This window comes from Dipodomys ordii, unplaced genomic scaffold, assembly GCF_000151885.1.
Source record: "Dipodomys ordii isolate 6190 unplaced genomic scaffold, Dord_2.0 Scaffold18, whole genome shotgun sequence".
Classification (NCBI taxonomy): Eukaryota; Metazoa; Chordata; class Mammalia; order Rodentia; family Heteromyidae; genus Dipodomys; species Dipodomys ordii.
This window is the reverse complement of record NW_012267234.1, coordinates 9545436-9570380: the sequence shown is the minus strand read 5'-3', so window position 1 is coordinate 9570380 and position 24945 is coordinate 9545436.

Genomic DNA, 24945 nt, shown 5'->3' with positions numbered 1-24945 from the left:
ATATATATATATATATATACACATCATGGGCATGAACGCTGTCCCTCAGTTCTTCAGCTCAAGGCTAGTGCTCTACCACTTGGGCCACAACACCACTTCCAGCTTTTTCTACTTATGTGGTGCTAAGAAATTGAACCCAGAGCCTCATGCATGCAAGGCAGGCACTCTACCACTGAGCCACCTTCCCAGCCCCACCATTTTTATTTTCATTCTGTATATATGAATAAAATCAGGTGTGGTGACTTTGCCAAGGTGAGGGTGGAGTGGAGACACCCCATCCCCCCACCAGAATGCCTAGCCCTCCAAGAATAAAGAGATTTCATAGCCGTATCGCCTACAATGGTCACCCTACTTAAGTCCACTCCAAATCTCATGTGTGAAAAGCCTGGGCCTCAGCCTGTGGAGCCACTGGGAGGTGGTGGAACCTTGAAGAGGTGGGATTTACTACAAGGTCACAGGTCACACTGTGGGGTGTGCCCTTGAAGAAGAGTCTGCAACCCTGATCTCTTCCTCTCTGCCCTGTGTCTAAACAGGAAATTCTTCTGCCACAGGCCCAAGCGATGGGGCAAGTAGGTCATGGAGAAAAATCTTCCAAAATATAAACCTACTCTATTATTATAAAGCGAATACTGCCTGATTGCCTCGGGCATTTGTCACAATGACAGCAAACTACCACTGGGCCTATGACTGAGGAATTAAAGGTTTCATATGCTATTCGATCATTTAAATACTGATAGGCACATAGGAGCTAGAGGCAGCCATCTTGGAAAGCTCAGGTCCAGCGCCATGGTCCAGTTTTTAACTCCCACCTTGAGCCAAGCTTAGCCATCTTATGATTCCGAATTAGAGCCTCAGAGGAAAGATGAGCCATGCCGAATGAAAGAATGCCAACAGAAGCTTGATGGACGGCTGAACCTAAAGCCGAGCCTTCTCTTTCGTTTCAGTCCCTAAAGCAAGCTAGGCTGTGGGCTAAAATTTCCACTTAGCCTGGAATCTATTTTCCACTTTTCCTCGATATTCTGGAATTGCCTCTTTGCATGAGGGCCAATAAAAATGTATGTAGCATATGTTTTCCACAGGATGCAGTTTTTATAGAGCAACGAGACGAATTACAACTTTGGGTCAGGCCGCAACTCTTGAGTGAGCTCCGAGGAAAGGGCTGGGAAAACAGTGTGGCCCAAAGGCAGCTGCAGCGGAGGTGAGATGGACTAGACTCCACTTGAAAACTTCTTTTTAATGTCTTAAGGTATCTAGAGCCCCCTGTTAGGCTTCCTTGTGAATTGTTTTGATACCAGCTCTTTATCTGCTTGGCATTTTATGTGGTTCTATTAGAAAGTCTTACCATGGAACATTTAACCTGGAGAGGAAGCAGGCCTGGCTATTTCCATTTACACACAGAATTATTGCCCATTTCTACAGGCCTGAGAGTATTTCTTCTTCCATGTTTTATGACGGGATTGTGATTTCAACTCTCCCCCTCCCCCCCGCCCCCACACACTGATAGCCTGCCTCTATTCACCAACTACCACCCTGGAAACCCGTATCAAACTCTAATGATAGCTTACACTCCTCAAGACTGAAATAACAGAGCCTGAGCTAGAACAGAGAGGCACGCCGCTCTGAAATGTCAAAGGAAATCTGCCCCAGTCCCTCCTGCTTGTTCTTGGAGCCTGGCCGTGGAATCCATCACAAAGAAGCCTCGTAGAAGTGAAAAATCACAGCTGTCATTTCTAATTTCAAGCATAATAGAGGTTTAAATAATCCAAGAATCCATTCCAGACGCTTGGCAGATTCCATGTGGCTACAGGGGACCCAGTAGGCTGTGCTTTAGTGCTCTGGTGTGTAAACTGCATTCTAGTTGGGCTAGTTCTTTTTTTAAAATTTGTCCAAGACCAGAACTCTGACATTTGCTTCTGCTCATTGTCTGGTGCTCTACCATTTGAGCCACACCTCCAACTCTGAGCCAGTTCTAAAACAGAGAAGCGTGAGTGTGTGTGTGTGTGTGTGTGTGTATGCTGGTACCTGGGGCCGGTACACTCGGAGCCTCACACACTCCCTTGTCTTTTTTACTCAAGGCTGATGCTCTACCATTTGAGTCACTTCTGGCTTTTTGCTGGTTTATTGGGGATAAGAGTCTCATGGACTTTTTTTTTTTAACCTGAGCTATCTTCAAACCACAGTAGCTTGGATTACAGGTGTGAGCCACAAGTGCTTAGAGCAACGTCTTTTACAAACATATCCACTCTCCAAATCAAGAATACAAGAATACCCTCTAAAAACCAAGAGGAGTTAAACTCACTGACTCCTCTTAGACAGTGGATATCTGTTGGAAATAGCAGAACAACAACAATACACACACACATATAAAAATATTAGAAAGTCCACTCAAATCCTACTAGCCTATTACTTTTCAATAGATGCACATGCACACAAAGGGTTTTCTGAATGTAGGAAAACAAGTTTATAATTACATAATTATGCAGACACACCACAATTTTTCTTTTATGTTACCTTTATCTTTAAAAGGCAACAGACAGGGCTGTACTAAAAAGCAATAAAGCATGGGTAATTTAATACCAAATTACATCCATATTGAAAAGTTTACATGCATTTGAGAGCAGACAGAGGTCAGGTTTTCAACGGGACTGTCTTTAATTGTGGCCATCAGTTTTCGCAACCCCGATCTCTGGATCAAAGACAGATATAATGGGTTCCCTCAATGCTCAACAGGAAAAGCAGAGAGAAGCAATGGCTCAAGCTGGCACTCAAAGGTCATTAAAAAAAAATTACCAGAAATGGAATGTGTCTCATTATAAAATTATATATACTATATAATATGATAAAAATACATTTTTAAATAAAATAATCATTCGCCTGCACCCAGCTTCCAATGAGCTACTTTGCGTGAAGATCTTGTTTGGATTTGTTGTTTAAACGGGGGAAGGGGAATTGGGGTGGAATCATTGCAGGTGCGAGGCTTTCCCAGGTTTCTCTTGAACCACTGTGGGGCCTTTGCATCCACCTTTATGAATTGTTTTCAGATACTCTCAAATCACAACTTTCTTCTTCCTCTACCACAGTGCCTCTTTCCACACAGAAGACTATGTAAGCAAAAAAGAAAAAAGATTTTTTGCTTTTTCTTCTTTTTTTTTTCTCCTTCGCTTCTCTTTTTCTCCTCTTCAATTAAATGGGGAGTAAATTATCAGCAAATCAGACAGAAACAAGTTTCTTGGAGCTGCAGATCTTTTCTACAAATGAAGCCATTTCGTCTCCATGGGCTCTGGGGTGGAAAGTGGGGAGCTGTGGTATGGGGGTGGGGAGATTTTAAATAGCCACGGGGGACCAGAACAGAGATGCTAGCTGGGAAAGCATGCCCCCAACCCCCTGATTGCACACACAGACCACTCAAATCTGCACCAAGAGACTACTTGCGAGAATCCTTTTTTTTTTTCTTCACTTAACAAGATACAAAATATAAAACACATTTGTCTCTTATTAAACCTCTCCAGTAAGTGGTTCCAGGTCCACCATTTTTAAAGGAAAAAGGGGAGCTGACGCCCTCCTGGGCATACAGCAGAGTGACTGGAGATGAGGTACAGGCTGTGAGCCTTTATTACTTTAATTTTTTCCTTTAAAAAAAAGCACAGAAGGAATAACATTTTAAATCATTAGCATTTGCTTTAAGCAGTGATTTCTTCCAACCCTTAGAATCTCCACTCCCCAGCAGTCACTACCAACTACTCCCAGATCCTCCACAGGACCGCCCAGATGGGGATTTTCCCTCACTGCTCTGATCTGGGAGGTGCTTTTTAAGGAACTTCAGGTTGTATGTGAAAGTAGCCTAGTCTGGGAGAATAAAGCTCCTGTGTTTTAGGGTTTGTGAGGCTGAAAAACAAACCCTGATATTGCAGAAGTACTTCAGGAAGAGAAACTTCTCTTCAGGTAGAACTTGAAAGGGGTCTTCTGTTCAAACAACAAACAAAAAATTAATAAAATAACAAAAGAAAAAGGTAAAACCAGAGCAGTGGCCCCCATTCAACTCCAGAATGCTTTGAGAGGCACTTTAAAGTGCAAAAAAAATCTCATTTTTTTAAGAAATAGAATGAAGTCTTCTACTTTCTTTGAGACATCTTGTAGCTTCTATCAAGCGGGCAGCAAAAGGTGAAGAAACTTGCAAAGCCAGGGAAAGAAACTCAGTTCTGTGGAAGTTCAAAATGGCAAAAGAACACATTAAACCAGAAAGAAAAAGAAAGGGGAGGAGAGAGGAGGGGAGGGGAGGGAAGGAGAGGAGAGGAGAGGAGAGGAGAAATTTCTTTCAAAAGGAAGGAAAGGAGGAAGGAAAAGGGAGGGAAGGAAAGAAAAAGAGAAAGGAGAGGAGAGAATGAGAAAAAGGAAGGAAGGGCTGTAGGAAGGGAGGGAAGGAAAGAAAAAGAGAGAAGAGGGGAGAGAATGAGAGAAAGAAAGAAGAAAGAAAGGGATAGGAAGGGAGGAGGGAGGGAGAGGAGGGAAGTAAGTGATGGTAGGAAGAGAATTAAAAAGGGAAAGAGAGAGGGAGAGGAGGAAGGAAAGAAGGAAAGGAAAGGAAAGAAGGGAGAGAGGGAGGGAAAGAGAAAGAGAAAGAGGAGAGGAGAGAAAGAAAAAAGATAGGAAGGAAGGGAAGAATGGAGGGAAAGAAAAAGAGAGGAGAGGAGAGGAGAAGAAAGAAAGAAAGAAGAAAGGAAGGAAAGAAAGAAAAAGAAAGAAAGAAAGGGGAAGGAATGAAGGAAGGAAAAAGAAAAAAGAAAAGGAAGGGAGGGAGGCAAAGAAAAAGAGAGAAGGAGAGAAAGAAAGAAAATGATAGAAAGGAAGGAGAGAGGGAGAAGAGAAAAGTAAGTGAAGGGAGGAGGAGAAAGAAGAAAGAGAGAAAATAAGAAAGCAAGCAGGAAGGAGGGAGAGATGACAGAGGGAAAGAGGGAGGGAGAGAGGGAGGGAGGAGAAGGAGGGAAGTAAGTGACGGGAAGAAGGGAAGGAAGGAAGGAAAGAAGGAAGGAAGGAAGGAAGGGAGGGGGGGAAGGAGGGAGGGAGGGAGGGAGGAAGGGAGGAGAGGGGAGGGGAGGGGAAGGGATGGAGGGAGGAAGGGAAATAAAAGTTAGGGAGAAGTAGCAAAAATCTTCCTTTCCGAGGTTGGTTTGTTGTCCATAGATTCAACTATATACAGTCCATCACTGACAGATCATGCGTGCGTCAGTGTTGTTTTCAGAAGCTGCAGAATGCAGGTACTAAACGTGCCGTGCACCTGTAGATCACACCGGGGATGTGTCCCTGCAACCATCCTTCCTAGCCATACAGAGGACCAACAAGCCAGGCAAGGACTCTGCTCCAGGCAGGAGAGATGAGTGAGTGGTGATCACACGCAATAATCAAAGGTGGAGTGTACAAACACCTTGCTCAGTGCAGGATACAGAAGGAATGTGGCCTATTCCGTGACACTCCACGGGCCTGCCTCCTGGACCTCTGTTGCTCTGCTTCCCCATTGAGTGATTGGGGTGGGGGGTGATGGATGGCTCTCCCCTGACCAAGGCATTCCCATCAGCATGAGAACTTGGTTACTGGGCACCCAGCTCTAGCCAAAAGACTGCTGCAGTGCCAGGGCCTGGAGGGAGGCAGACCTCCATCTTCCTCAAAGAGAATGAGGGTTATTCCTGGTGGAAGCCAAGTCTGAGCTAATAAAAAGCACCATGTGTGTGGATCCCAATACAAGACTTTGTGCCTGTGTGATATGTTAGAATAAGGAATTGTAATTACTGGTGAGAGCCCAAGAGGAAAAAGGGAAAAACAGTTTCTAACAACAGGGGGACATGGGTTAAACCCTGTTCACTGGAAATAAAGAAAAATATATATATGTATGTATGTATGTATGTATAATAACTAGGGACAGTTCCAGGAGGAATCAGATTTTCAGAAGAAATTCTCAGGAGTTCCAAACAGGAACACAGACAGCAGGTTTGTCATTTCCATGTGATTACTGACCCGATAGGCCCAGGCCAACCCTTGTTTATTCATAGTCAGAGCACAAAGAGGCCATGATGAACAGGAGGAGGACACAGCTTCCAGCTGAGATGCAGACAAAGTAAGGAGTTAAAAGTGAAAGCATGAGCTCGGTGAGTCCACGGGAGGGCTGGGACACACTTGAGTGGCCTCTGGTCCTCACTCCAGTGAGAGGCCCTGTCAGGTCAACTGTGACCTTCAGTACAAATGCACATTTTAGAATCTGCACCATGCCTGCAGCCTCATTATCATTATTATTATTAAAATTGTATAATAATTATAATAAACAATGCTCAATATGGATGTCTATGTCTTTACACTGTCAATCGCATTTAATTCTCAAGTAATCCTACTGGGGTAGTAGGATCATCTCTCAAAGAGAACAAAACTCTGCCTTCTACCTAGGACACCAAGTGGTAATTCTGGAGACAACTGCTAAATCTAAACTGACCCAAGTGAGTTCACCCATCTTAGATCTTTAGCACAATTTTTTTTAAAGCCAAACTAATGGGAAGGGATGGGAAGGGGAAACAAAGGAAGAGGCAACAATGCTTGATGAGAAATGTACTCATTACCTTGCCCATGTAATTGTAACCCCTCTGTACGATATTTTCACAATAAGATAGAAAGAAAGAAAGAGAGAGAAAGAAAGGAAGGAAGGAAGGAAGAAAGCCCGTAAAACTGGGGAAGAATAAAAGTGTAAAAGTTTTGATGTGGTTGAAAAAAAAAAAAAAAGCCAGACTAAATGCAATCCCAAACCTGTGAGTTATTCACAACACGTCTGGCTGGCTCCTTGAGTTCCATGTCCAATCTGCCACCAACCCCTTTCAATTCTACCTATAAAGCTACGTTTTTGCCATTTCACAGAAAGGCTTGGAAACATCCAGTCCAAGTAATGGGGGGTGGGACACAATTCAAAGACCAAGAGAGAAAGAAAGAGAATAAATTAAAAAGTAATTAATTAATTAATGCAGAAACTAGGTGATATGAAGTAAGTGACAGAGATCATCAACAGAACCAAAGGCGTTCTCTGGTTGCTCCAAGGGGGAGGCAGATAGTGTAGCCACTTGGGACCCACCTGGCTTATCTGTGAGATCAGCTGGGGTACTGGTTCAGGCCTAAGGCCCTCACTCAAATGCCTGGTAGTCACCAGCACGGGCCTGCATTCTGCACCTGCACTTTTCTAGCCTCACTCTCATCACATTTTGCTGTCATATTATTGATCCATGCATGGCCCACTCCACTCGGATGGATGGTGCAGGGAAAGGGGAAGGGGTTTTGTTTTGTTTTGTTTTCATTTGCTAAAGTGCACGAGGGAACTCTTCACCGCCAAGTGAGGAAGAAAACCTGGGCTCAAACATGACATTTTGTTAGAGATCAAGACTGCAAGGCTTATGTGCTCTCCTTTTCAAAAGGCTCTACCTCTAAGAATCTTCATGAAGAGTAACACTGCCTGATGTGAATGGTTAGGCATGAGTCCTCTACAATACTGAAGGAACCTGAAAGGCCTTTACAAGTAGAATTAGGCAGAACTACCAAGTAGTCCACGGAAAGCGTGGTAGGAAAGGTTCACCCGGGGTATTCAATCTATCCAATCCCAGGTCCAGTTGGATATTTGCAAAATGCTGAAAGCTATGTGTAGTAAAACATTAAAACTTTTACATCAGCTGGAAGGGGAGTTCACAGAGGACACAGCTTCTTCTCACTAAATACTTCTGAGCAGACAGAGTGCTCAATGTTGTTGAGGTGCAGTGATAGAGTCCAGGGAAACCAACCTGCAGAGTGCCATTTGGTGGACTTCACCAGTTCCGATATTCAACAAATGAGTCATCAGTCTCTACCTTTTGCATTGTGTACTAAATTTCCTTAATAGTCAAAGATGTTGACAGGGGCTGGGAATGTGGCTTAGTGGTAGAGTGCTTGCCTATCATGCATGAAGTTCTGGGTTTCAATTCCTTGGTACCACATAAATAGGAAAAGCTGGAAGTGGCGTGGTGGCTCAAGTGGCAGAGTGCTAACCTTGAGCAAAAGAAGTTCAGGCAGTACCAAGCCCCAGATCTGGGGTGGGGGGAGGGATTTTTTTCAAAGTTGTTGACATGGCTTAGATTTTTTACTCAAAGCTGGTGCTCTACCACTTGAGCTCTACTTCCAGCTTTTTACTAGCTAATTAGAGAAAAGTGTCTCAGAGACTTTTCCATGATCCTCAGACCTCAGCCTCCTGGATAACTAGGATTATAAGTATGAGCTACCAATTTTTTCTTGCTGTTCTCCTTGCCACTGCTATCCAATATTCACGTGCCGACCTTCACGAGGCACAGCTGTGACATTCTAGTCAGTAACGACACAAGTGTCTCTGGGAAGTCCAATAAAAAGGAAATTCAGGCTCGATATTCTCCAAGTAAAACACTAGACAAATCCTCCCATCACCACCAATGATTTCCTCAGCCAAGAAAGAAGGATGATTTGATGTTAGGAATTTTTCCAAAAAAAATTATTTTAATGGTTTAAAAAAAATAAAGTCTGCCACCAAAAAAAAAAAAAGCACACCAAGCTCTTAGAAGAACCTAATTTGGAACATACATTTTCCTGGCAGATTTTACATCAGAAAGCTTTGAATTTAAATATGAAAAGCCAGGATTTGCTTTCTAGACAGAATGCAATTCTAAAATGTCATGCAAATTTCTTTTTGGAAGAACAAATGCAAACATTTTGAGAAGAGCTCTAAATATGCAAGGGCTTTGGGGAAACCATGTGGAAAATACTATTTTGCCTGAGGCAATCTATCTCCCACTTTTGTTGAGGAAGAAAATAATAGCCAATATTCTGTATGACTGTTGACAGTATGAACGGTTTTTATCTGCATGGTTCTTGTGCAGTGCATCAGGCAATACTTTGTCAGCTTTTCTGGGAGTTCTGAAAAAAATCACAGGATCCACAAACTAGGCACTAGAGCATGTCTGTTTTTAATATATCCCCTGAAGCACCTAGCGTAGAACCGCACGGTCTATGGGCCAGGCACTCAAATGCTTCTTCACCAGCTACAGCATTCACCAGTGCCTCCTCCCACAATCTCCTGCCACAGCCCATAGCTCAGGCAAAGGGATCATTCTTTGCTTTCTTCCTTCCTGTAATAATTTGCTTCACACTTCACATAAACACGCCAAGTTACAGATCACTGGGACTGCCCTCTCCTCATCTGATTCCACCTTTTTCTCATTCTTTAGCAGGTGCCTGTGGCATATTTGACATAGGCTTGCCAGACCCCCAGCTCAATGGAACTTGGGCAAGTGATAGAGAACAGGGCCACATAGCTATTCTGTCCAGTGTAGCAGCCACAGAGTGCCTGACAATGTGCCAGTATAAGTTAAGGAAATGATTTATTGAAGTTTATCTAAGTCTAACTTAAATTTCCACAACCATCTGCAACTATAGATTCAGATTAAGAATGAGCAGAAGTAGGCCAAGCACTAGTGGTTCAACCTTTGATCCTAGCTACTCAGGAGGCTGAGATACAAGAATCTGTGTTCAAAGCCAGCCCAGCAGAGAAGTCAGTAAGCCTCTTATCTCCAATTAAACAACAAAAAGCTGGAAGAGGAGGTGTGGCTCTAGTCATAGAGCACAAGCCTTGAGCAAAAAGGCCACATGAGAGCTCAAGGCCCTGACTTTAAGCCCCAGTATTGGCACACACTTGCGCACATGCTTGCACGCACACAGACACAAACACACAACACCAAAGAGAGAAAAAGAAAATAAAAAGAGGGTAGTCTTGAGTGCCTGTAATCCTACCTACTACTGAGGAGGCTGAGATCTGAGGATCGCGATTCAAAGTCAGCCCAGGCAGGAAAGTTTGTGAGACTCTTGTCTCCAATTAGACATCAGAAAACCAGCAGTGTGCTGTGGCTCAAGTGGTAGAGTGCTTGCCTTGAGCTGAAGAGCTCAAGGACAGCACCCAGGCCCAGAGTTCAAGCTTCATAACCAACAACAACAACAAAAAAAAGAGGGTAGACAGACCAAGAAAGAAAAAAAGAAAGCACAGAATAGTAAAATAAAAATGACAAGATTATTGCCACCAATGTTACAAAAATTCTTTTAGACATTTGTAATAAAATACTACAAACAACTGTATAACAGCCAATTAGATAATTCAGATAAAATGGACAGAGACCTAGAAAGGCATATTGCCCAACCTGACAAAATTAAGGCACATAAAATCTGAATAGACCTAGAAAAGTAAAAATAGCAAATTAGTAATTGTTAATTTCCCACCAAAGAAAAATTCAGGCCCACATGATTTCACTGGTGAATTCTACCACTTACACAGTTAAAGCTAAGCGTTGTAGGTTAAGCTTGTAATTCCAACAACTTGAGAGACAGCTAGATGAGGATCAAAGTTCTTCAAGGCCAGCCCAGGCCAAAAACAAAACATTACTCAGACTCTATCTCAAAGTTATTCTGTGGGGGGATGTAGGTAGAAGGATTATGGTCCCAGGCTGGCCTGGGTTAAAATGTTAGATGCTGTCAACAAAATAACTAAAGTAAATAGGGCTGGAGGTATGAATACACTGGCAGAACACTTGCCTAGCAAGTTCAAACCGCCAAACGATTACTAAATTACTTCTTCACACTCTTATGCCCCCGTCCCCTCAAAAAAGAAAAAGAAAAAGGGAGCATATCTCCACTAATTCTCTGGGACTGGTATTTCCCTAACACCAAAGCCAGACAAAGGCATTATAAGAAAAAAAAATCCAAGAAAATATGGACTGATATCTCTGATAAATATAAACACAAACATCCCCAATGAAATAATATGAAATCAAACCTATCAATATATAAAAAGGAATATTAACCATGACCAAGGGAGACTTACTCCAGAAACACAAGGTTTAACACCTAAAAACCAATTAATATGTCATACCACATTGTCAGAATAAAAGGTTAAAAAAAAACCAACCCCAAAACATATGATCATCTCAGTGCATACCACAAAAACACTTGACAAAATCCATGACAAGATCATTTTAAAAAGTAGAAGCAGGGAGAGTTTACTCGGCCTGATTAAGGGCATCCATGACAATTCCACAGCAAACATTGTCTTAATGTTGAATGACAGAATGTTTTCCCCTTAAGGACAAGAATAAGATGAGGATGCCAGTTCTCATCATGTCTACTCAACATTGTATTGGAAACTCTAGCCATGGCAATAAAGCAAGAAAAAGTAAAAGCATGTGACCTGAAGAGTATCTCTATTCACAGATGATACAATCTTGACCATAAAACATCCTAAGAAATCCACTTAGAAAAAATTGCTATCGACTATGTTGGAAATGAACTTTACAACTTGGGGTGGGGGGAAGTTGAGGGGGAGGGAAAGTGGGAAAAAATGGAGGAGGTAACAATGTTTGACGAGAAATGTACTCATTACCTTACTTATGTAACTATAACCCGTCTGACATCACCCTTATAATAAAATATTTTTTTAAAAAAAGGAAAAATTGCTATTGAGGGAGTTGGACTGTGTGAGTCAGTTGGTAGAGCACTAACCCAATGTGCAAACACAACCAGTACCAAGTTCAAGTCCCAGTCTTGGCCCTTAAAGAAACAAGAGAGGAGAAGAGGGGAGAGAAAAAGAAAAGAAACATTGCTATCAAGTCAGCAAGATTGCAGGACACAAGATCAGCATAAGAAAATGAATTGTATTTCTGTACACTTGAACATTGTGAAAATACAATTAACAATTCCACTTGCAGCAGCATTTAAAAAAGAACAGAAATAAAATTTACAAAATAAATTCAAAACTCATAGACTGAAAGCTATTTTAAAAAACATTACCAAAAGAAATTAAAAACATAAAAGAAAAATATTCCCATGTTGACATATTGGAATATATTGCTAAAACAGCATTAATCAACAAATTAATCTATAGATTTAACACAATTACTATCAAAATCCCAACTGGCTTTTTGCAGAAATGGTCAAGTTGCTTCTAAAATTCTTTTGGAAAAGCAAAGGATTCAAACTAGGCCAAGAAGTCTTGAAAGAAAAAATAAGTCCAGAAACTTCCACTTTGATTTCAAAATGTACAACACTATAGTAATTTAATCAAGACAGCATGGTGCTGACATGAAGACAGAAATGTGCATCACTGGATGAAAATTCAAAGTATAGAAATAAGCTGAGCTCCGATATCTATGATCAACTCATTTTTAAAACAACTTAATGGAGGAAAAAAATGGTCCTTTCAACAAATGGTTCTGGTACAGCTGGATAGATACACACACACACACACACCTCAGAAAACATAAGTGTAACCTCATGACCTTGCATTAAGCAGATTCGTTGACTACATCACAAAAATCAAAAGAAACAAAAATAAATAAACTGGATCACAATGAAACTGAAAACCTTTGTGCTACAAATGATACTATCTCCTATATAAAAGAATATTTTATCAAAGAAATTATCTGATAAGTCTTTTATCTAGAAAATACAAAGAACCATTACAACTCAATCATACAAAGACAACCCAAGTTTAAAATGGGAAAATGTCAGATCGGAAATAAACCTAGATACTTACCAATGGATGGGTAGAAAGGGAAAATATAGAATATATATATATATATATATATATAGTGAATTATTATTCAGCCATAAAAAGGAATTAAATACTGCCATTTGTGGCAAAATGGGATGGAACCAGAAGACATTATGCTAAATGGGGTAATCTAGACAGACTTACAAAAACCACATGTTCTCACTCATTATGACACAGCTTACAAAGTCAAATTCATCAAGAATGAGAATAGAACAATGGTTTCAAAGCTAGGCAGAGCAGGGGGAAGAGAGGATAGATGGAGGCTAGGTAGAGTTAGACAGTAAGAATTCTAGCACAAGTTTATAGCATCAGAGGATGACTTGAGTTCACAGTAATTTATTATATATTTCATTGAATCATAAAAGAAAGCACTTTGGAGCTTCCCAATACCAGGACATGTATTGATATGGAAAAGGAAGTAATTAAATTTGATTCTGTATACAGTGTATAATGATGAAATCCTAACAACATGTGCCAGTTCTTTTTTAATAATAAATGTCTATTCAGATGATCTGAATAGACATTTCTCTATTGAAGGCATACATATCATCAATGAATCCATTAAATGATGCCACCATCACTAGTCACTAGGAAAAAGAAAATCAAAACAACCACAGAGATTTTCATGCCCACCACGGTACCTACTTTACAAGACAGTAGTAAGTGCAAGCAAGCCTGTTGAAACATTAGGACCTTCATACTTGGGGGTGTGGGTGGGGAATTAACTGTGGAAAACCATTCTGTAAGTGACTCTCCAATTCTATTCTCGGATTCTCTTAACCTTGCCGTTTTGATGGTCTCAACACATCTTACCATCCCTTCCACATCCCAAGGAAGATGAGAATACAGGTAAAAGAACAAGGTGAAAAAACATCATTCTCTCATCAGGGAGATAGGAGCTTGGCCAGAAACTTCTGCTTGCTCAGTTGTGAGGATGTCTAAGTGTCCAGCTGCCCCTTGACAAAGGTGACCAATGGACAACAGGTGCATCCAGTATTGTTCTCTGGTAGAGCTCCTAGCCATGTTCAAATCCTGGTACTGCAGCCAAAAAGAAGGGAGGAGGAAGAGGAAGGGAGGGATGAAGGAAGAGAAGGTGAAGGAGGAGAAAGAGGAAGGGAAAAGAGGGAGGGCTGTGAGGGGAGGAGGAGGAGGAGCAGGAGGAGGAGGAGGAAAAGGAAGAAAGAGGAGGAGGAGGTGAAGGAAGGAGGCGGATTTTTAAGCTGGAGTCCATAAAGAACACAGAGATGAACTTAAATGGTCATGAAACAAAAGTATAGTCCATATGAAACACAGGGGCCTTTCTTTGGAGAGAGACAGTGTCTAGCTGTCATTCCTGAGTCCTCAAACAGCTAAGAGTCACCGATTTAAAGATTTCTAAGCACTACTTCTTCCTGGGTTTTCCTCTCCTAAACATCTCCTGGCTCTCCATCCAGACTTGCCTCTTGATTCTTCCCCTGACCCTTCCTCCATGTGTCCTTCCGCATCTTACCAGGTGCAAGCCACTGATGCTGGTTGTTGGTCACACACACACCGGGCCAGCAGCACATGAGCTGTTGATGTTTCTCTCCTTCCCTGTGCACGAATCCACACACGTGTCTTCACTTCCCTGCCAAGATCATTCCAGCCTGGGCTACCGCAACCTATTCATGGCTCCCTTTCCCTTCCATGCCCAACTTTCTTCAGCCATTCTTCAGGTGAGCATCAGCCACAGTCTTTCTAGAATGGCAAGTAGATGTATCACTCCTTAGCTTGCAACCTTGGGGGTTGTTTTCTGTGACACTGAGAAAATGCCTCTCTCCCCTGCAGACTGGAAAACACTCTCAGGGACAATGTCCACACGGGTCATTTCATGCTGTGGTTTGGGTGTCTGGTACATTGATTCGGCATATTGATAGATACTCAGAGCTCAATGGATAGCTGGTATACAGCCACCTCATTCTCTTTGCTGTGTGGTCCCCAGTTTTCAAGTGTGCCTGAACACTTGAAAGTTTTGAAGGGACCTGGTCATGTCTCATTCATTTCTCTAATTCCTTCCTCCTCTCTAACCTGTATTTTAGGGGTTTCTCTGAGAAAAATGGTCCAATCAGCTGCGTGCATGGGCCTGCCCATGTGAGCACTCAGGAATTCAGTTGTCTCAATGTGACACTTCACCACTATCACCACCACCAAGTCCTGTGGTGGTACTCTGCCCTCAAAGATGCTGTTCACGGGAGGCAAGACCTGCGGAAAGTGATGGCTCCTCCCATCAGCAAGAAGGCATCATCCTGAGCCAACCAGCCCTGCCCACTAGTGAACCTGCCTCAGTGCTTGGATGTCCCAGCCTCCAGAACAGTGAGAAATAACTTGCTGTTACTTAAAAGCCAGTTACTGGTAACTTGTTAAGACAACTCCCATGGACTTCGGACACCAGCTCATCACAAGTCAAAGAGGGATCTGAACATGGACTCTTAAAACATCAGCACCCAAATACCTACCCACCTCTGGCTCACAACTTAGCATTAAAATCAGGTGGGGAAGCACCAGTTAAACTTCAGTCCCCATGTTAAAGAAAGCAAAACAAAAAAAAAAAGTTTCAATATCTTAGCCATAGGTGTCAGCGAAATGAGCCCCCTTCCCATAGCTTAGCACAATCCTTCCCCTCTCCACAGCTTAGCATGCTCCCTTCCTAGGCAACACTAGGCCCATTTAGCAAAGGCAGTAAATAATCAGCCTCCAACTTCCTTTTACCTTGGGATGGCACTTCTCTGGAACAGCTACTACCATATAAGGCAACAAAAGCCCCGTAGAGTGACCTTCAGCTCTGGACAGCTGCAGGACCCCTTATCTACTATTTGGATAGCAGCCATAAATCCTAGTCCACCATGATGAAGGCCCTGGCCCACACATCCACGCCAGGGTCTCTGCCTTCTAGCCCCCTTCCAGCCCCTCCTGGATCTCCTAGGTTATATAGGTCACCTCAGACAATAGCCAGTGCTTCTTCTCACTTCTCCCTTGTGAGAAGGGGTCTTGCTGGCCCTTTTCCCAGCAATAAACCTTTCTTTGTTCTCTGTACCTGGATGTCTGCATGGTTCTCTGGCAAAGTCTCATTCTACCTTATCAATAGGCACTTACACAATGAAAAACCTTGTTTCTAGTACCCTGGCTAAGATGCATGGAGGGCTGGTGCCGGCCACATCTCCTCCATCTCTTGTTCTCCCATGCTGGAAAAAGAAAAGCACTAGGCATCCCAGGTACACAGGGATTTCCTGAGCTGCTGGAAGATCAGCAGCTTTTCTGAGTGCTAAGAGCAAACTCTAATTCAGCTGTACCAACAAGCTGCATCTGGAAGAGACTGCTGAGAAACCAACTTGCCGTCTCTATGTGGTCAGATGAGCAAAAAACAAAGATCAAACCAGTCTGCTGAAATTATTACCACCTCCAGCCTCACCAGTAAGGCTGCCTCGGCCAGCAAAGAGCATTAATCACCTTTTATATTACCATTAAAATTCCTAACTGCCCCCAGCCTGATTTCTTTTAAGCAAAGACACACACAGGCCTTACACATTTCATGGTTATTTCCAATAGTTATGCAGTCTTTTTTTTTTCTTTCTAGTGTCTCACTTTGGTACCCCCACCTCCCCTCCTTTTATTCAGTTCAAATGGACACAACCTGGTTCCTATCACCTCGAGATGAATTAACCTTTCCAAATACTCTGACATCGCCTTCTTAGCAAAGTTCCCTGGAGCTCAGAAGCCTTTGGAGAAGAGAGACAGCTTGGCTTTGACTTTAATATACATTTTGAAATACCTTTTGCAGGACGGCTGGAAGTAAGGAACTAATAACAAAGCACTTCTAAAATTACCGGCAAATCTGAAGCAATCCACCCCTTGCGTGGCCTTTGAGAGTCTTTAACTCATCAATTAAGTGATCAAAGATCTTGTCCAAGATATGATTACATTTCTTTTGTTCTCTTTGCACAATCATATTAAAACTGAGAGCATTCTAAAAAAAAAAAAACAGGTTTCCAGAGCAAAAAATAAAAAATAAAATCAGACACAATGACACCCTCCCAGTTCTGATTGGGTTCTGATTGGTCCTTAACCATCAGGGGTAAAAATTCTTGGACAAATGGAGGAGGAAAGAAGCCTCCATTACACCTTAAAGAGGATCCTCTGCATGTGGGTTGAAGCCAGGCTCCCTCCGAACCAGGATGTGGGCTGGTGTGTACACACAGGCTCTGGCTACTTGTCAAAGCCAAACCCAAAACAAATAATTTCAACAATTCAGAATGGAGGTCTCTGAGTGGTTGTTGAGTACCACAGTCACACACAGAAAACTAGTCTTTTTTTCTGCCATTGAAAACCAAACAATATCAGGCCTCAAGAATTAGAAGGAAGTGTTTCTCAAATTACCACCATTTTTTGTAATTCTCATCCATCTAGAAGCCAGCCAGTTGTTACAGACTGCATTTTGTCTGTCCATCCTTGCATTTAAAGAGGGCTTAGTAAACAGTATGTACAGAAGGTCAGGTTATAAATATTTTGGGCGTATGGGCTCCGGCCAAACTCTTCTACAATCTCTCACTTTTTCTGGACTATGAAAGAAGCAAGGGGCAACATTCAAATGAGAGAGCAAGCATGGCCAGATGTCAATAAAACTTTATTCACAAAAGTAGGCACTGGTCCAAACTGGGCCTAATAGAAAGTCATTTGCTGTCTTCTGCTCTACCACACAGTCATGACCAGAACCCACACTTGGCAACTTTTATGTACATCACCAAGTTTGGGTAGGCTAGCTGGCAGTCACACCCTCAGAACAGAAAAATAGAGTTGTCGTAAGAAGCAAGAGGGTGGGGGAGTCATTTCACCACAAGTGCAACTCCACATGATTTCCTCATCAAAAAGTTTATTTCCTCCCCCTCCCCCCAAAAAATTAAATTTTTAGGCAGGGTTCATTGTTTCTCTGTAGAGCACATTAGATTTCATGCTGCATCTCCATTATTTATTACCTGAATTTTGGCCTTAACAAATATGATTTTGTTTTTCTCCATCATCAATGGAGCATGCACATGTGGTTTTGATCGACAAAAAATGGTGATAAAATTCACTGTATCCTTTAAAAAGTGATTGAAAAGTTTTCAGACTGTTGCAGAGAATGGAGGGTAGGAGGGGGACCAGAGGATTGAATTTCAACAAAAGACATGCCAGATTTTTCTTCCTGCTCTCATTATTCAACATTCTCCCCACGATTCAGTATCTAATTAGATACTGGAGCAATCCAGGAACCATGTGTTTCCCTTTAAACTTTTGGCAAGTCCCTCGGACTCCGGTTAACAGGGGGAACACTAGGTTACCCGAGGAACCAGCGCAGGGTGACATCACATGCTATGTCACAAATAGTGGGCCATGAATAAGTAAGTGCACAGGCTCTGAGGGATTTGAAACACTAACCATCACGGAGTTTTCCCTCTTTGTTGACTTCAAATCCACATTCATTTCTATGTTTTCAAAATCCTCTCTTTTTTGGTCATGAACTTTTTCCAGAAACAGGTGGTCCTTGCAACCCAGATTTTTTTTTCTGCCACCCAGAAAAATCACAATTCAATGTAAGAAAAAAAGGAACCATATAATGGCTCTGTCCACGCTATCAAACTCATGTTGAAACAACCTTGCTGATGTCAGGGCTGTAATGAGGCTCATTGAGATTACCGTGACAAGGTACCATGCAACCTATTTGCCTTTGTCTACAAGTGGCCAAATAGGTCAAGGAAGAAGCAAGAATGGATCTGAGCTGCGTGCCATGTGCTTGCTTCCTTTGTGCACAGACACACAATCGATTATCTTCAGTTCTTCCTGATACAAGGAAATAAAGTAACTCATCAGTTAGAAGTAGGATATTATTTGTGATGGGGAATAAATATTCTGAAACTTTCCTCCCTACACCTACATTCCTTTCACGGGGCTATCTATACCCCAGCAAGGTTGTAGTGGTTCCTAATTGGGCTGCCATGTTTTCCTCTAAAACACAAAAAGCTCTTTCTAAATGGTCTCCTTCATGACAACACCTGTACAAGTATATAATATAATTGTTTTCCAGTGAATTTGCCAATAATCATGATCCCTTGGCCCAGTGATTCCTGATTTAAGATACACTTTGAAGAGTCATTCTTACCCATCGTAACTGAGGTGATAGACATCTAAGCGCCTGATTTAAGAATACATCACTCAATCAGGTACTGGTGTACCAATGTAACTGGACACTCAGTAGGTCAGACCACTTCTGGATTACCTTGTGAGCTCCAGGCTAGACTGGCCCACTTAGGGAGAAACTATCTCTGAAAACAAGAAGTACGACACTTGAAAATACAGTCTGATCTGGCACTGGTGGTTCACACCTGTGATCCTTGATCCTTAGGCTGAGATCTGAGGAAAGAAGTTCGAAGTCAGCCCAAATTCAAGGGAGTCTTACCTCCAATTAACCACCACCAAAAAAAAACCAGAAGGAGAGGAATGGCTCAGATAGTAGAGCACCAGTTCTGAGTGGAAAAAAAAAATTAACCTAGAGTACAAGGCCCTTATTTCAAGTCCCAGTACCAGCACGAAAAAAAAGAGGAGGAGGTAGAGAAAAGAAGAGAAAATACAATATATGTGTATTTGTATTTCTATGTTTGTATACATTTCTATTTCTTTATTTGTACATATTGTGTTTCTACTCAGTCATGAACCCCATGACTATGAATACTGAACTGTTGGCATGAAAACTTGACATAGCATAGTATATTCCAAATTTAATTCTTATTAACTCATTAAATACTCATCTGGACCAGGTGCCAGTGGTGCAGGCCTATAATCTTAACTACTCAGGGGGCTGAGATCTGAGGAAATGGTTTGAAGTCAGCCTGTGAAGGAAAGTCTGTAAGACTTTTATCTTCGATAAACTATTCAAAATAAATGCCGGAAGTGGAGCTGTGGCTCAAAGTGGTAGAGCACTAGCCTTGAGCAAAAAAGCTCAGGGACAGTGCTGAGACTCTGAGTTCATGTCCAGGACTGACACAAAATAAATAAATAAATAAAACATTCATTTGGGAGCTGAAGGCAACAATGAATTGCATAATTTTCCATGGATTGTCACCTATATGTTAAATCACAGTGTCTTTTGGTGTTTCGACATGCATGCACTCAGATATTAGACCTCAGTGCTAACTCAACTATCGGGTAAGCCACCACACTTACCAGATTTACTGAGGAGTTTTAGGAAAGTGGCACTCATGCCAAAATGGCCAACAGTCCACTACTAGCTTATCAGTTCTCCATTTCTTGTTTGCTTTTCAGTGATTTCTTTAGAAATCTGTTCTTTTTTTTTCCTCTGTATTTTACACCATTTCATACCATCTCCAAAGCAGAAATGTGGAATTTGGGCATCTAAAAACAAGTTAATAACACTAAGTCAAGTGTCCTCATGCCAAAGGACCATGTTAGACTTAGAGAAGATATGAAAATTTTCAATCATTTCTAACTCAAAACACCACCTCTAAGTCAAGTATTTAGCCAGGGCCTGAATCAAAAGCAAAAACAATCTCAGCTGGTCAAAGGAGTTATAATTTCCATATCCTATTTTATAGGGGTAAAAGAGATGCTTGTAATGATTACTTTTGATAAAGTCCTTACAAAGGAAAGCCATTGAGTTCAAATGAATTCATACTGGTCCAGCCTCGTTTGCTTCTCTGCTCAGTCCTGTCAGTGAAACTATCCATCTATTATTTAAAAATTTCCCTTTGCATGGAAGCTTCTTAACTGCTTTGAATTATTTTTATTAACTCTCCTTGAAACTTTTCCATCACCAAGCATGACAGATAAGAAAATCAAATTGAAGTTTACGATTGCTTTTGGTACAGTTTAATGTAGGTAGGTTCCAGCTAATCCCCAATAAGTATGCACCCTACTTGGTTTGGCACCATTTGGTATGGTACCATTATGACTGGGGGGAAGGTAGGGAGAGATTGCTACCAGAAGGATGGACATCCAGCAGTGGCAGCTGGTGATGGCAGTCGAGTTGATGTTTACAAGTTGAGGCTAGGACACCCCGAGTTTATCTGTATGTAACACTGATATAACTCACTTCCGGTGGTGTTAATTCATCATGCAAATAGCCATCCACCCTCCCCTTAATCATTCATTCCCTCCCTTAAACATCCACTAGTTCATAGGAGCCTCCTTTTGAGACCCTAGATATGACTTCAGAACTATCTTGTGAATCTTGAGCTAGCTCCCATTTTATATGAACCCCACCTGAAAATATATTGCAGCTTAATATACCCCTAAAATGCAGTATTCATTCATGGCCAGTGCAGTATGAATAGTTACACTTACTCTCTGTAATGGCCTTAAAACACAGCTAAGAGCTGTTTCTCAGTAGACTAATTACTTGACTAAGAGAATATGGCTTTGTAACCCCAAATTCCAAGGGCGTCTGCTAAGCTTCTCCTAATGAGATTTTTACAGTTCTTCCTACAGTGTCATGATAAATCAAGACACTGGCTAACAGGCAAGAAGTCTACTCAGAGAAATGTCTGGTATATACGTCTTGCTAACGTAGCCAAAGTGACCATTACTTCACATTACCCAGATCATCTCAGAACAAAGTCATTAATGTTATGGCTTAGTTTGATACCTTTTGGGATCATGGAGTGATCAAGTTCTCTAGAGATTAAATCATGGCTCAGGTCAGAGGCTTTACCTAACTCTGAAGCAAGCCAGTACGAGTATATTGCTATGCGGGCCAAGTATCAGCAAAAGCCAGTGACATTCAGTATTTATTGAGATAGAAAAAGCAAGACATGCAAAATGCATACATAGTTAAGGCTATGTTCATTTACTTCGAGAAAAACACAGTATCTGAAACCCTGAATTTAATGGAAGTCTCCACTATTAAGCTTACAATAAACCTACTGGCATTCTCCAAGACAATATCCACCCTAGAGAGTTATGTCAGGAAATTATAGAAATCAACAGTGCTTCTTTCAAGTGGTTATGGTGACATCATCTCTTGTTTCCATAGAGATGTGGAACAGCTTTTCGTCCAGTCTCTTGAGAGAAGAATTCCAGAAGTTTCTATGCAGTCCACTCTAATAGCCATTATGGGTTTCTGTCATTGTTAATGATACATATTCCAACAATTCACTCATACTTTCATTAAATAAATAGGGATACACTTAGAGTCCCTTTGGGCCTAGCTATGAGGCAGATTTGAGTCAAACCTGCACTTACTTGAATTCTACAAAGCCTGTATCTTAACAGAAGTACCTGTAATGTTCTGAGTCCCCAGAACTAAGAGTTAATGAGAGCTAATGTTTCTGAAAACTTTCTGGAAACTGTAGGTGTTACCCTGGTAAATAGTTGAGGCTCCTTTGGAAAGAACAAGAAAAGACACTAATTGAGATATTGCTGTGGATTTATTTCTCAATGTTATTTGGCTTCTCTTCATTTAAAAAAATTATAGGAAACTCAGCCAGATGCAATGATGACTCAAGCCAATAATCCTACCTATTCAGGGGGTAGAGAGTGAGATAAAAGTTTGACTATAGCCTGAGTAGGTAAAAAAAAATGCTTGAGAGAGACTATCTTGAACATAAGCTCATGTAGAGTCTTATACAATATATATACTATATGGGGCTATATACATAGACAATGCCATGTCGTTTAAACATTCATAATAGAATTTTAAAGCATTTTTAAAGTGCCCTCTCTGGTTCTTTTTCCCTTCTGAGTTCCCTAGCTTCCCTCCCTTTCTGAATAAGGGCTTTGGGGATGGTTGTAAGCTCTGTCCAAGCACATTCTAGACAATCAATTCCCTGCATCCACTCCCGTAAAATCTTCCCTCAAGACTTATGTGTCCTAAAAACATAAAATTTTAAACTAAAAAATCACACTTGAGATGGGAGTTAGTGGCTCATGCCTATAAATCCTAGCTACGCAGGAGCCCAAGATCTGAGGATCACCATTGGAAGCCAGCCTGGACAGGAAAGACCTTGAGATCCTTTATCTCCAATAAACTACCAAAACAAAAAACAAAAAAAATTTAAAAAAGCCAGAAGAAGAGCTATAGCTCAATGGTAGAGTGCTAGCCTTGAACACAAAAGCTCAGGAAACAGCGCCCTGGCACTGAATTCAAGCCCCATGACTGGCAAAAAAACAAACTACTTGATGCTGGTAAAATATACAGGAAAGGTCATCTTAGATCTCATAAAGAATGAGCTGTCTGTACAGTATGTAAGGCAACACTTATTTCTACGCCCTTCTGTTTCTTCTGTGCTTACCTGTAGTTCCCAAAATTCTTAAATATTATTTTATAATCAGAAAAAAATTCTATTGTATAAAATTTTAAGTAGCAAGCTTCTAGGCCAAACAAAGCTCATGTCTTTTCTTCTAGAGAAGGCCACCAAATGCCTATTTTTTCCTCCCTGCCCCCCCCACAATATTTGTATATTCCATTAGTGAGAGGTTACTGAGCACCTGCCTGTCTGCATTGTATCCACAGTTTATGTTTTATCACTAGAGAAACCAGGATGAAGCCGGGCACCGGTGGCTCACGCCTGTAATCCTAGCTACTCAGAAAGCTGAGATCTGAGGATTGTGGTTCGAAGCCAGCCAGGGCAGGAAAGTCTGTGAAACTGTTATTTCCAATAAACCACTAGAAAACAAGAAGTGGAGCTGTAGCTCCAGTGGTAGAGTGCTAGCCTTGAGCTGAAGAGCTGAGGGACAGCGCTCAGGCCCAGAGTTCAAGCCTCACGACCAACAAAAAAAAGAGGAAAAAAAAAAAACAACCAGGATGTGAACTGGGCATCTCCAATGTAGGTTACCCTTGGCTTCGTCACATCTTAACTCCTAACTGTGCTTATATATACTCCAACTCTGCTACCAGGACAAGAGGCGGTCGATGGGTATGTGTGTATGGTGCAGATCTCCCAAGTATTAGGAACTGAAGCACCACAAACCTATACATTTCGAAATCCCCAAAATCATTGTCAACAGCAGCAAATCCTAGTCAAGTATATCTAATAACAGATCTAGAGTTCCTAAGCCATTGTTCACAGATGGCTCAAAAGGTCAGTTGCAAGGTAAATACTGTTTTTTAAAGGAGGCTGACTGTACCCCTAGCTGTGATTCCCAGCGCTGACAAAACACCAAAGCCTTCAAGAACTCTATGGGACTCCTGCCTAGTTTGGGAGCCTCACTATTTTTTTTTAATGAAATTGTCAAGTCTTCTATATTATTTTTGTTATTTGAGATTATTTTTGTACAATCCAAAATTTAGCAATAATTTCAAGGAAGCATCCTGGCATGTGTTCTAGATGGTTCTGTACATTCAGCTGATAAATCACAAGATTTATTTCCTCCTTAGATTCAAATCATCATTACCTTCCTCTCTTGCCTTTTGGAGGAAAAAGAACTTTACCCTTCAGAGCGATTTATTCCTTTTCATGGGCATCCATTCAGCACAGAGCTATTGTTTCAGAGCAGAGAAAATATATTCCTTTTACAGGTTTATCCCTTCAACTGGAATTTGTTTAAGTAGGTTCCAGTGCACAAACACAAAAAGCCCTAATACATGCAGACTGGGTAGGCGTCGGGCCATCAGATGTCACCACTGATGGGCGATGGCACTTATATAGATTTACACAACAAAAACTACATTAAAATGTTAAGGTGGCAAGACAAAAGGCACAAAGGGCTAGAAATTCACAGCTCGGGATTTAAACATACTATATCTAAGAGGAACGGAGTGCATTAGGGTAATGGGAAGGTGACAGGGCCCCTATTATACCTACAGTGCCAGACACTTAATCCCTAACTGAATTTCCTGGTTAGTGCTTGCTTTGTCTCATTCTTGGGGGCTTATGTTTTTTAATGACATTATTGTTGTGTAAATGCTCTTGTTTTATAAAGTAATTTCGGGTTGATTATCATCTGTTTATGCAATTAGTGTAATTACATCTAATTACAGAGTAGAAACAACCTATGTAATTAGTTTATTAGAGGTATAACTGTGATATGGGGAATGATTTTTTTTAATCCTTATGAAACTTTGTTAACAAATATTCCATGAATGTGAAAGCAAAATATTTAGATGCCAGTTCTCTTGACATATATATATATATGTATATATATATCCACATTTTTGTATGCTCAGTAAATAATTAGATTTACTGCCTGTCAAATTTAGTGCTAAAAAAATCATAGTGCCATATTAGAGGGAATTCCTATATGAAAATCGTGCTTGGGAAAATTAGAAACACTCTCTGGTGTTTTCTTTAAGGTTTGTTTTTGGAAATCTCGCTTCAATTAAG